Below are 14,504 nucleotides of genomic sequence, written 5' to 3'. Positions count from 1 at the left end.
ATTTGTTTTCCTTTTGTTGTTTCCTTCAGAAAGAACCTTTGTAAAAGTTGGCGAGATGGCCACCAATAGTTCTGTGCTTATACGTCCTCTCAGTAACTTCATTGGAAAGACAAAAGTCCCATGACTGAGTCTCACTGGAAAGTTTTATCACATTCCCATCTCCAAAACATTCAGAATGTTCTAAATGGCCAGGCCAGAGTCAGGTGCTCCTCTCCCCTTCCCAAGTGAGTGAGTGTATGTGTGTGTGTAAGCACATGTTTGTGTGTTAGGAGACGGAGGGCATGGATCAGCTGCAATTAAATCCCATGAACTGACTGTGGGGTAGGGGTGATTCCCTCCTCCACCAACCAAAAAATCAATGTGTCAGCTATAGAAAGCAGCCCAAGTCTGCTATATTTCACATAAACAGATGCCAGTAAAATACTATATTTTTATCTGACTAGCTGTGTATATAGATAATCTTAGATTTAAACTCCTAGGGACAGAGTACAAAAACCAACTTCTTTGATAGGGGGCTTAGTAAGCACATGCCAATACATGCTTAACAGATACATTTTCATGTCTAATATCAGCATTGTTATAACCAGTTAGCTTTGGAAGAGCCTACTGTCCAGGAAAGGAGGGAGGGTACCCAACAAGGCTGTTTCTGTGGATTAGAGTCTCTTGGATGGTTAGGATGACGTTTTTGGAAATGTGCTTTGAAATCCATCACTTAAACTGCCATTACTAACTCTGATGATGGGGTGAAGAATCATATTTGAGAAAAAAACCTGTTAAAACTACCTCATCATTGAGAGGTGAGACATAAAGTAGGAGGAATTAAAAAACAAATAGCAGAAATAATTGACAAAACTTGGATAAAGAAGAGGAATTTTAAAAGCTGTGTATACGAACGCAGCCATGACTATAAGAGATGAGATGATTCTCATGTGCAAAAATGTGGGCAGGGAAGAGGAGGGGTATGGTCCAATTGGGTAATCACAACTTGGCTCTGCATTAGAAAGACCAGACCTAGAATAGCTATGGGCAAGAGACCTACAAATGTAAGCACTTTTATCAGTAATGTTACATTGTGAAATAATTCCACAAAGGGTCATCTGTGAAGAAATTTAGGGCTAGGGTGAGCAGTACACAAAAGAAAAAACAAAACAAAACAGTGACATAAAAGAGCGGCAGGAAATGGGAAGCCCATGACCTGAAAGGTCTCTTGATCTCACTTTTCTATGATTCCAAAACAAATGTGTCTCCTTTGTGAATTCTTTCTAAGCAATAACAATTCGAGGTTCAGTTGAAAGTCAAACATGTCGGCCGCTCTCCTGGGCCTGCCGTCTGATACAGGGCTGGGGAATCCTTATGGCTTGTGACTCAGCAGGTTCAGGAAGTAACAACAGATGTCTTTTCTCTGTTTGTGATAACTCATGACCAATGTCTCTTATAACCTAGAATTTTAACCCAAAATGTCTAAAAATGACGAACCTCAGCTCAGAATAGACAAAATATTTTATGATTTATTCGTTCAAATTTCAAAAGTTCAAGGAATATGGCAAAATTTGGTGGTAATATGGCAAAAAATTTCTCCAGGAATCTAGCAGTCTATCAGAATTGTGTGTGTAATTTTTAAAAATTACACAATTATATATACATATATATTTTTTAACTTTCCCTAATGGACAGTACATGATATTATTGTGTATGGAAATAGTTTGTTTCTTGACATTTTCTCTGAGATGAATTGACCATGTATCCTACTTAGAGAAAAGCAAGTTCAATGAAGCTGTAGTAACTTAGCCACCACGAAGAAGACAAAAGACATGAATGTGAGTTGAAGTGACTTTAAGGGCTAGATATAGGATGACATCAGCATGTTGGCAAGAAACAGAGATACACAGCAAGGCTAGACTGTCTGATCTATCCAGGGTGGAACAAATGAAGAGGAAGACAAATGCAAAGCTACAGAAATAAATACGGCTGTCTAAAATATGCCCCGTGTGGTTATTAGTATATTTATTTTCTAGCAAAGAGGAAATTAACATATGTGATTCATATATCACCTCCCTTTTTTCTTTACCTGCTTTCGTCTCTATCAACTCTGCTCTAGTTCTGATCTGCCACCCATTCCAAGAGGATCCTTTGGAAACTTGTGTTTCCAAACTCCTCCTGCGTCTTTCAGGGCTCCTTCCTCCTCACCTAACTGAAACTTGACATTTACGTGACCATGAAACCTTTCTTACTGTCTACTTAATGTCTTCTACTTTCAGATAAGGGTCTTAGGTTAATCCAGGAACGCAGGTCTGCAACAAGGGATTGCATTCAGTTAGTATATTTGAAGAAGCAACCCCAGGAAACAGGATGGGGAACCTGGAGGAGTGAACCCAGGAAGGAGGGAAAGTCAGTCCAAAGATGTGTTATCAGACCTGTCACTGCTGTGGACAACAGGAGGCCAATCCACCTGGGATGCTCTGAGGAGACTTCTGGAAATCACCTCAGAATTATTTGCCTGACAGATGGAAGAGGGGAGCATGTGTCTACCAGAGAAGTGTTGGACAAGTACTGTCCATATCGGTGTTAACTCCCTCTGTTTTAGATTGTACTTATGTGAAGGCCTCATTGTATTGTCAGGCCCTGGGCTAGAAGGTAAGAGCTGAGTGTGTTCTAGAGCTGAGGTGCTGTCAGGTCAGCTGTGTGTGCAGTAACCAGTGACCAAAGGGGACATGAAAAGATACACGTGACGTTTTTTATGCAAGAGGCAACCAATTCCTTAATCACTGCTGCATCTAGTTCATTATCCTCCTAACTTTACCCAGTCAACAGTCCTCTTCCGGAATCCATGACCTCTCCCCAAACCTCTCTCTCCCTCACCTCAGCTTCTGGTCACCCAGATGCTGCCCAGTCTCCCCAATGATAGTGGCACTGAAGCCTCCACCATCCTCTAAAACCCGTGTCTGTCACCATTTTTCTTGGCTTCAGTGCAGATGGTGATGACCCAGGAACTCCCTGGCCTCACAAACCCTCATCTTCAGGCATCACTCAACTTCAGTTGGTCCCGGCACAGCCTCATCTGTGGCTACACTATCACCCAGACCCTCCACACTTGTACACCTTGAATTAATTACAGGAATTTAAAAAAATACGAAACCTATTCACTTCCTCATTCCTTCTGCTCTTTTTGTTCTCACTGTGTCCTCAAATTCTTCCCTTCTTCCAGCCCATATCCAGGCGATTCTGGTTTTATTTGCTTCCTTACCCAGGGTGGACTTCTTGAAAAGAACAAAACTGTCAATAACACATGAGATGTCACCTTAAAATCTTATGCCTCTTTTACCTACTGTCGCCTTTCTTGGTTCTGCATCCTTGGTTCTTATCAAAGTTTGCTGGAGGAAATTCTCAGGGCCATGATAACAGACTCAGCTACAAATTCACACTATTTCATCTCTGCTTAAATAGCAATCTTATGCTTGAGGTTTCAACCTTGGGAAGTGTTCAGGACCTCTATAATCAAGCTTCTCACATGCCCACACATGCCTCAGTCGTTTCCCTAACGTAGGAGGAGTCTGTTACTTAGAATATCTTTCTGCCTCCTTTGGACTGTCCACATTCTACTCATTCTCTACACATTACATTGGTGTGTGTTACGCTTTCCTTTCTCTAGATACCTATTGTATATGTAATCAGCAGTATATTTGGTTATACAGTGTTTTTATTATTTTTAATTATTTCTCTTCTGTTTGGGGCTTTAACGAGGGAGTACGCTCCTTAAGAGCAAGGACTTTATCTGATACATCTATTGTCCCAACAATGGTGACCACCCATTAAGCACTTACTAAAAATACCCATGGACTTCATTTCAGTGAGTCAGAGATTTTCACTGGAAAAAGGAACCTACATGTGCTCACTTGAATCTCAAATAGTATAAATTAGCTCTTCAAAATTCATAATCAAAATGAATTGGCATAATTAGGATCATCTTTTTATTTTTCTCTGAATATTGGTTGTGAATGACCTAGCTTCATGGGTAAATTGGACCGTGGGAATCATCCCTCAGTTTACAGTTCCAACTAAGCACAATGCCAAAGTGTTGATCTAAAACTATGTGGATGATGAAATATAAATGTAGCTTGTGTCTACGCATCATAAACACTTACATTAAAATATGAAAATATAAAAATCTGGAAACAAAGTTTTGACTGCTTTTTAAATCTTTTTGAAGAGATGTTGACAGCAATAATTTTGGAATTTAAATATTTGTTTGGAATTTATACAAATCAGAGCTAAAATATAAGATTTTAACTCACAAGTTTTGTTTGCGAATGTTGAGGAGTAATTAGAATAAAAAATAATTTAAGCAAATAACACTGCAAGTCTCTCTTACAAACACATTTGATAAACGTTGATCTAGCCCAGCCTCCAGCCCCATGCCAGAATTCTCTCTAATATCCATGTCAATCTACGCTTCAATGATAGGAAGTGTAGGTTGATAGGAAGCTCAACAGCCCTTAAGGCAACCCACTACATTTGGAGACAGATTTCATTTTTTCAGAATTTCTTCATCCCTTTATTTTAAAGGAGTCACACAAGTTCAGATATCTAGGGGCCAGGCACATGCATAACTGAGTATGGCAGACCAGGTGTGTCAATAGGGAGCGGTGGGGACTGTGGTGAGTGGAAGGCACTGCCCGGCTCTTGCTGGATGCCGCTAGAGGAGTGCGGGGCCAATGCTGCCAGATCTTCCTGTGACTCAAAAGATGCTGAAAATCCAGATATATATATGAAGTCTTGTGGCTTTTCAACACAAGTAACTAAGTAAAAATGTTAGATAAAATACTCTGGAGGAGGGTGGTAAATTAAAAAAATATATTTGTGGGCTAAACCTGGCTTGAAGCCCTTCAGTTTTTTAACTTCTAAGTCCTGCCTTACATTTTCACCTCTGGAAAAAATGTATTAAACTTCTACTCTTTTACTTTAAAAAAGAAAAAAGTAAATCAGATATTTAAGACCAACTATTGTTCTCTATACTTACCCCCGTCTTTTTAAAATTCCTTGAGTCTTTTGAACCCAAAATACATTTAGGTTGAAAAATAAATTACATGTATCTTTATTGAGAGAGTCATGATTTAGAGGGTTCCTTAATGCAAAATATTGATTTCTATTATGATTGTTTTCCTTAGTTTTGGTCCATCGGTAAATTTCCATTTGTAAACCAGACCTAGTATCCTCTAGGCCTCCCAGCTTTATGTCGTAAGCAAATTAGATAAGCATAGCTTCTCTGTCCTCATTTAGAGCATTGATTAAAACTAAGTTTAGCTTTCCCATGATAGGCCACTAGTCCCACTGCCCTGACCCCCAACCAGCTGGCATACATCACTCAATAATCTCTAAACCTCTGGAAAATATAACCACCCTTTTCAAGATGTCAAGGTGGAGTTTAACAAATATTCTGTTAAAATTTAAAAATACGTTGCGTACATTATCTTCCTTATTTGCCAACTCAAATTCCACTTAAAAAGGAGCCTAGATCAGTACCATTGTGTCACACAACACAGGGGAATTCGTTCATTAAAAAAAAAAGATACTAATGAACTTATTTACAAAACAGAAACAGACTCACAGACATAGGAAACAAATTTATGGTTACCAAAGGGGAAAGGTTGGGGGGAGGGATAAATTAGGAGTTTTGGGATTAACATATACACACTATTATATATAAAATAGATAATCAACAAGGACCTACTGTATAACACAGGGAACTCTACTCAATATTCTGCAGTAACCTATATCAGAAAAGAATCTGAAAAAGAATAGATATATGTATATGTATAATTAAATCACTTTGCTGTACATCTGAAACTAACACAACATTGTTAATCAACTATACTCCAATATAAAATTTAAAAAAAAAGACAACTCTAAGCGTAACTCATAGAACACAATGTGGCTGGTGCCCCCTGGAGTTGTGCATCCACCATAGCCCTCAATGAGGTTAATTTGGTAATAAATCCCTGTGGCATCTGCACATATATGATAGCTCTTGGTAGTCATGTTCATGGCCCAGGCTTTAAACAATAACAGAAACAAGGATTACAAAAACCTGATTAACAATTTGCTGGCATCAGACAGACTTCAGTATACTTTCCTTTGATAAATATTTTGGTAACATTTGAACTTATACAAGAAATTATAATTTGGTCACATAATCAATTTTTAATCTTAGTAAATGCTATGTAATCCAGAGAAAATCTAAATATCTCTGGCATTCCATATATATTATTCACTTACACTTATAAAACATATCTATTGTAGTCAAGATTACCTATTAGAGCAGAGATGGATGAATAGTTTTGTAAAGGGCCAGATAGTAAATATTTTAGGCAGTGCAGGGCACGTACAGTCTCTGTCACGTATTCTTTTTTTTCTAGCAGTTACAAATGTTTTAATAGCTGGTAATTTAATAAATAGTAAGTATTGCCTCACTGCTTTATTTTGGCTTTTTTTCTTCTGTTTATTTTTGGTACTATTTCCATACACTGCCCTAAGAAGTTTTAGCTATTTAGTAGTTTTTAGATCCTTACAATAAACCACGGAAATAGGCTTTACTATTGTCTCCGTTGTTTAGATTGGGAAATCAAAGCATAGCAGGGGTTAAGTAACTTGCCCAAGTTTTCAAGGTGATTTTGCTCTTACAAAGAAATTCTTAAAATTGTATCTTACATACGTTCAAGGGTGGAAATAAGTACAAAATGTATATAGGGAATTATGATTTATTTCTATATAAGGTAAAGTGGCCTCAGCCTTTTCCATTTTTTTTCTTTACACTACAGAGTGCAACTGCAGATGTGCATGTTTCCACTATATTTTGGAATGATAAACTGATATGAAAATATTTTAAATAGCATGCCCAAAATGTCTTCCCTGTGCACAAAATGGACAAAGTCCAAATGTTAGTTTAAATTTCATATTATCTACCAATCTTCCCAGAAGAATCTGAAAGATTTTATTGTTTAAGTCACGTACTTCTTCTGAATCATCTTTCCTTTGTAAACAGTTGGCAATGCAAACTCTGGATTTTTCCACTTCATGTTCAAAGGAAGCTCATTTTTAAGATCAGTTTTAGTCAGAGTATCTGTCACCTTCCTTTCTTTTTTTTTTTTTTTTTTTTGCGGTACGCGGACCTCTCACTGTTGTGGCCTCTCCCGTTGCAGAGCAACAGGCTCTGGACGCGCAGGCTCAGCGGCCATGGCTCACGGGCCCAGCCGCTCCGCGGCATGTGGGATCTTCCCGGACCGGGGCACGAACCCGCGTCCCCTGCATCGGCAGGCGGACTCTCAACCACTGCGCCACCAGGGAAGCCCTGTCACCCTCCTTTTTAACCTTTATTTGGCCATTGCTTTCTGGTGCTGGTCATTATTGAACTTGCAGCTGTAAACTGCTATTCATTTTCTTCTTTAACACTGCAGTTTTCTATTCACCAAGATTTGCATTCCCTCCATGTTTTTTCTAAAACCAAAAATTAGTGGTCTTTTTTAAATAAAAGCTATAATTTTTACATGAACCTTGTTTCTTCTTTTAATTGGTGTTCTTTTTTTCTTTTTCTTTTTAATTTATCTGTATTTGTTACAACTTTTAAAGCAGAATGTGACTTGAGCACTACGTCTCCATTCACAAAACTTGCTCTGAGTCACTTTTCAAACAGCTTTACAACATGCCTAGATTGGCTTATAATTCTGCTACTCTCAACACTACTTTTCTGTGGAAAACAAGCCCTATGGTGTTCTTCTTTTAATTGGACAATGGTGGAGGGCTGGTGATAGGTGTTATTTATTTTGAGAATCCTGCTTCAGTGAAGCTGTTGTGAAGTAAAAGCTTGAAATGAAAACACTCCTGAAGGCCTCTGACAGGGGTGAGTAAGAAGAAAGGAGATGGAGAAGGAAGAGGAAGAAACATGAGAGGGAGCAGGAATAGCACTGGAATGTCAGAAATTAGAAGCCAGTCAGGAGCAGGTGACCAAAGCGTTTCTTCAAGTTTAAATACAAAGCCATGTTCAGGTGCATAGAGATCCAAGTTGCTAAAAATTCTTCCCCCCCGCCCCCCACCAGCCCAGCTAAATAACAGAATGTTTCCTTCAACAGGTATCTGATGCACATTCAAGCGGAAAACCCACAGCTAAGATGAAGTGATCGTGTTGAAACTCCTTTCAGACAAACAAGTAAGTATTCACGTTTCTTATCATTTTCTGGTTTTCCTCTCAGTGGGCTAATATATAGCTGCCTGTGTCATCATTAATTGTCCACTGTTCTTTTTTTTATTGCTATAATTTTAAAAATTGAAGTATAGTTGACTTACAACTATACTTCAGGTGTACAGCAAAGTGATTCAGCTATATATATATACATATAAACACACATACACATATATATTCTTTTTCAGATTATTTTACATTATAGGTCATTACAAGATATTGACTATAGTTCCCTGTGCTATACAGTACGCCCTTGTTGTTAATCTATTTTATGTGTAGTAGTTTGTATCTGTTAATCCCAAACTCCTAATTTATCCCTCCCCCCTTTCCCCTTTGGTAACTGTAAGTTTGTTTTCTATGTCTGTGCGTCTGTTTCTGTTTTGCAAATAAGTTTATTTGTATATTTTAGATTCCACATATAAGTGATATCATATGATATTTGTCTTTCTCTGTCTGACTTACTTCACTTAATATGATAATCTCTATATCCAACCATGTTGCTGCAAATGCATTATTTCATTCTTTTTGATGGCTGAGTAATATTCCATTGTATATATACCATATCTTCTTTATTGCTCCACGCGTCGATGGACCCTTAGATTGCTTCCATGTCTTGGCTATGTAAATAGTGCTGCTATGAACACTGGGGTCCATGTATCTTTTTGAATTAGAGTTTTTGTCTTTTCTGGATACATGCCCAAGAAGGGGATTGCTGGATCATCTTGAATGCATTGTAGTTAAATTATCTCCTGCAAGAAACTTAAAATGATGCTTTGAAGGAGGGTTCCCTTACCTAGAGATGGTTTGTAAATATAACGCAGTATAAGGAAAGAAATTATATGGGATTTAAAACCTAAGTTCTTTTTATTCTAATTTGGACAAAGAAAATGGGCTAGAGAATTAGAAGATTTAGATACTATTATATTCAATCTACAAAGTTTAATTTACTTAACATATTTTAATCATTCTTTCAAGCTTGACGAACAGCAGTTCCAATCTTAGTTCTCTAATTTTACACAAACCACAGTTGAAAAAAAACATACTAAATATCTCTGAAAATTTCAATTAAAAGGCTTAAATTTTTTTTTTGCATCACCATAAATATCCAGTATTTGAAACTGTCACAAGTTTTCCAACATTTCCCCCCTCCTAATTTCCATGGATTTAAACCTCTGACACTGTTACATTTTTTAATTACCTAATTTTTAGTACTGGTTTTCCTGCCGCAATGTTTCAATTAATAAAACTGTGTTAATTTTAGCATAGCTATCTAATTAATAGGACATACTTTTACCAGATTATAATAATTAGAAAGCATCATTTAGAGAAGAATCATCATTACTTTTCTATAGTGTAATACATCATGATGAAAATAGAATAAAGTATACAAGGAGATCAGACCATGGGATATTTTTATATGGTGTTTTCAAATCAACTCTTTTATAAAAATGATTTACTTGCCAATTCATTCAAGAACCTAGTTGGTTATGGTTTTTATGCTTTTATTTTCAGGGACTAATATTTCATGTCCCCTTAGATGGTATTTATTCAGAAAGTTTCATATGTGGGGCCCTGAGCAGAGTGTTCTCAAAGAGTTCACTGGAAATGCTGTATGGAGTTGAGCACTTGTGCACTAGGAAACACTGCTGGTCACAACCAGTGGGGAAAAACCCGGATGCTCTTCCACATCACAGCAAACCATTTATTGTAGAGAAAAGAGTGACCTAGTCAGAAAGACATGCTGTTGTAGAGATGTAGACAGATATTTAGAAGGTAAATAAATACATAGGTATATCGAGAAATAAATATTTGCATATAGAGGATGTTAATAACTGCTGGGTAGTGGAAGAGTTTTAAAACTCTTATTGAAGTACAGTGTGCGTGCAAAAACTGTAGGCGTAGAACTCCTACAATTTTTTACAGATGATACGTGTATAATCCACATCCAGATCAAGGGACAGAATATTACCAGCATTCCTTAAACTATTCATCTTCCACCTTGAGGGTAACCCCTTCCTATTTTCTAACAGCATGGAGTAGTTTTGCCTGCTTTGGAACTTTATATAAATTGAAATACTCTGTATGTACTATTTTGTGTCTGACTTCTTTTGCTCAGCCTTTTGTTGGTGAGATTTAGCCTCATTGTATGTAGTCGTAGTTCTTTCGTTCTCATTCTGTCTTTGCATATGCCTTGATTTATTTATCCATTCTGTTGTTGATGGGTTTTGGGAAAATTTCTAGTTTAGGGTTCTGTTTTGGAAAAACCTATGGTTCTCCTCCTGTATTTTTTTCTTTCACTTCTGACACGTGTGGTCACCAGATGTGTGGGATTTTTCTCCACACCAAGCAACTCCCTATGACACCAGCTGGATATCCTGCAATTAAACTCAATTCTGGCACTATCTACCTGGAGATAGTGAGAGATCCCACAGGTGAAGGGCTCTTTCCCTAATGCTGCCCCTCACTTCAGGTGCCAATCACAAGTACTAGGTCCCCAGGTTACCCATAGCTTTTGTCCAACTTGGCTGCAAATTGGAGGTTCTCATCACTTCCTTCCCCTGGGATTTGATTATTTGCTAGAATAGCTCACAGAACTCAGGAAAACACTTACCAGTTTATTAAAAGATATGATAAAAGATACAGATAAAAAGCCAAATGAAGAGATATATAGGATGAGATCTAGGAAGGTCCCAAGAACAGGAGCTTCTGTCCCAAGGGAGTTGGGGTGTGTCACTCTCCCTATTAGTAGACATGTTCACCCACCTGAAAGCTCTCCAATACCTGTACTATTGGGATTTTTATGGAGGCTTCATCACACAGTTAATGTTCAATCATTAACTCCATTTCCAGCCCCTCTGCCCTCTTTAGAGAAGAGGAGGACAGGGCTGAAAACTCCAAGCTTCTAATCATGGCTTGGTCTTTCTGGTGACCAGCTCCCATCCACAAGCCATCAAGGAGCCCACACTGAGTGCCTCACTAAAACACAAGATGTTCCTAGTGCTCTTATCACTTGAGAAATTACAAGAGTTTTAGGAGCTCTGTGTCAAGAACCAGGGGCAAAGACCAATAAATATATTTTCTATTATCTCACAGGTTCATATGAGTAATGCTGCATAAACACGCTTGTGCATGACTTTTGGTTAATAGATGTGTTTCTATTGGGTACTTGCTTGAGGCAGAGATGCTTGGTCACAGGGTGCGCGTGTTCTTTGGACAGTGCTGGTCTTCCAACATGGTTGAGCAGTCTACAATCCCACTGGCAGCAGTTGAGAGCTGTTGCACAGAGCTGCGGATCTTACCTGTCCTTTACATTTTAACCATTCCAGAGAATATGTAGTAACATCACATTGTCTTAATTTGCGTTTTCCTGATGACCACTGTGATAAATGTAAAAGCACATTGCCACAATAATCAAATCCTCATAACAATTCGTACTGATGAGGAAACTGGGCTTCAGCGGATTTGTGATTTACTCAAGTTCACTCAGATTGGATGTGGTGAACCAGGATTAAAAGACTAGGTTTTGCTCATTAGTGAAGCACATAATAATAGGCTTTTAGAGTCAGACGGGAGTTTTGAGATTATCCTATCCAAAAGTTTTTCACAGATGAAGTAATTGAGGTCCAGAGCGTTGGCTCTGTTCATTACTTCAGAGATCATATTACATTTGGGGGTTTTGTCTGGTGGGGTACAATGGCCTAGAGGTCTGAATTCAATTCACTACCTACCAGCTGCGTGGCTGAGACAAGTCACCTGCTTTCTCTGGAGTAAAGTTGATTTACAACGTTGTATTAGTTTCAAGTGTACAGTAGAGAGTCAGTTATACATACACATATATCCACTCTTTTAGAATCTTTTCCCATATAGGTCATTACAGAGTACTGAGTAGAGTTCCCTATGCTATACAGTAGGTTCTTATTAGCTATTTATTTTATATATCTTAGTATGTATATGTCAATCCCAATCTCCCAGTTTATCCCCCCCGACTTCTCCCCTGGTGCCCATAAGTTTGTTTTCTACATATGTGACTCTATTTCTGTTTTGTAAACATGTTCACTTGTACCACTTTTTTTTAGATTCCTCATATCAGTGATGACATATGATATTTTTCTTTCTCTGACTTACATCACTCAGTATGACAATCTCTAGGTCCATCTGTGTTGCTGCAAATGGCATTATTTCATTCTTTTTTATAGCTGAGTAAGATTCTATTGTATATATGTACCACATCTTCTTTATTCACTCCTCTGTCGATGGACATTTTGGTTGCTTCCATGTCTTGGCTATTGTAAATAGTGCTGCAATGAACACTGGGGTGCAAGTATCCTTTTGAATTGTGGTTTTCTCCAGATATATGCCCAGGAGTGGTATTGCTAGATCATATGTTAACTCTATTTTTAGTCTTTTAAGGAACCCCCATACTGTTCTCCATAATGATTGTACCAATTTACATTCCCACCAACAGTGTAGGAGGGTTCCCTTTCTCCACACCCTTGCCAACATATATTGTTTGTAGGTTTTTTGATGATGGCCATTCTGACCAGTGTGAGGTGATACCTCATTGTAGCTTTGATTTGCATTTCTCTAATAATAATTAGTGATGTTGAGCATCTTCTCATGTGCTTTTTGGCCATCTGTATGTCTTTGGAGAAATGTCTATTTAGAACTTCTGCCCAATTTTTGATTGGGTTGTTTGGTTTTTTTTGATATTGAGCTGCATGGGCTGTTTGTATAATTTGGAGATTAATCCCTTGTTGGTCGCTTCATTTGCAAATATTTTCTCCCAAATTGTGGCTTGTGTTTTCATTTTGTTTATGGTTTCCTTTGCTGGGCAAAAGCTTTTAAGTTTAATTAGGTTGCACTTGTTTATTTTTGTTTTTATTTTCATTACTCTAGGAGGTGGATCAAAAAAGGTATTGCTGTGATTTATGTCAGAGAGTGTTCTGCCCATGTTTTCAGAGTTTTATTGGATCCGACCTTACATTTAGGTCTTTAATCCAGTTTGAATTTATTTTTGTGTATGGTGTTAGAGTGTTCTAATTTCATTTTTTTACATGTAGTTGTCCAGTTTTCCCAGCACTGCTTATTGAAGAGACTGTCTTTTCTCCATTGTATATTCTTACCTCCTTTGTCATAGATTAGTTGACCATGGGTGTGTGGGCTTATCTCTAGAATTTCTACCCTGTTCCATTGATCTATATTTCTGTTTCTGTGCCAGTACCAAACTGTTTTGATTACTTTAGCTTTGTAGTATAGCCTGAAGTCAGGGAGTCTGATTCCTCCAGCTTCATTTTTCTTTCTCAAGATTGCTTTGTCCATTTGGAGTCCCTTGTGTTTCCATACAAATTGTAAAATTTTTTGTTCTAATTTTGTGAAAAATGCCATTGGTAATTTGATTACTGTTTAGCCTCCATGTCTCTGTGGGGTTTTTTTTTACAGTGATTTTCCTGTAATTTATTTCTAATCTAATTGTGTTGTGGTTGGAAAAGATGCTTGATTGATTTCAATTTTCTTAAATTTACCGAGGTTTTCTTTGTGGTCCAAGATGTTATCTATCCTGGAGAATATTCCATGTACATTTGAGAAGAAAGTGTATTCTGCTGCTTTTGGATGACCTATAAATATCAGTTAAGTTCATCTGGTCTAATGTGTCATTTAAGGCTTGCGTTTCCTTATTAATTTTGTGTCTGGATGATCTGTTCATTGGTGTAAGTGGGGAGTTAAAGTCCCCCGCTATTATTGTGTTACTATTTCCCCTTTTATGGCTGTTAGCATTTGCCTTATATATTGAGGTTCTCCTATGTTAGGTGCATATATATTTATATTTATATATATATTTATATTATATTTATATATATTTATTTTTATATCTTCTTGGATTGATCTCTTGATCATTATGTTCTGTCCTTCCTTGTCACTTGTAATAGTTTTTATTTTAAAGTCTATTTTTTCTGATACGAGTAGTGCTACTCCAGCTTTCTTTTAATTTCCATTTTCATGGAATATCTTTTTCTATCCCCTCACTTTCAGTCTGTACGTGTCCCTAGGTCTGACGTGGGTATGTTGTAGACAGCATGTATGTGGGTCTTGTTTTTGTATCCATTCATCCAGTCTATGTCTATTGGTTGGAGCATTTAATCCATTTACATTTAAGGTAATTACTGATAGGTATATTCCTATTGCCATTTTCTTAATTGTTTTGGATTTGTTTTTGTCAGGCTTATTTCTTCCATTCTTCTTTCATTCTCTTTTCTTGTGGTTTGTTGCCTAT

Source organism: Leucopleurus acutus (assembly GCF_964270905.1).
Source record: "Leucopleurus acutus genome assembly, chromosome: 1".
Taxonomy (NCBI): Eukaryota; Metazoa; Chordata; class Mammalia; order Artiodactyla; family Delphinidae; genus Leucopleurus; species Leucopleurus acutus.
This window is presented reverse-complemented; position numbering follows the sequence as displayed.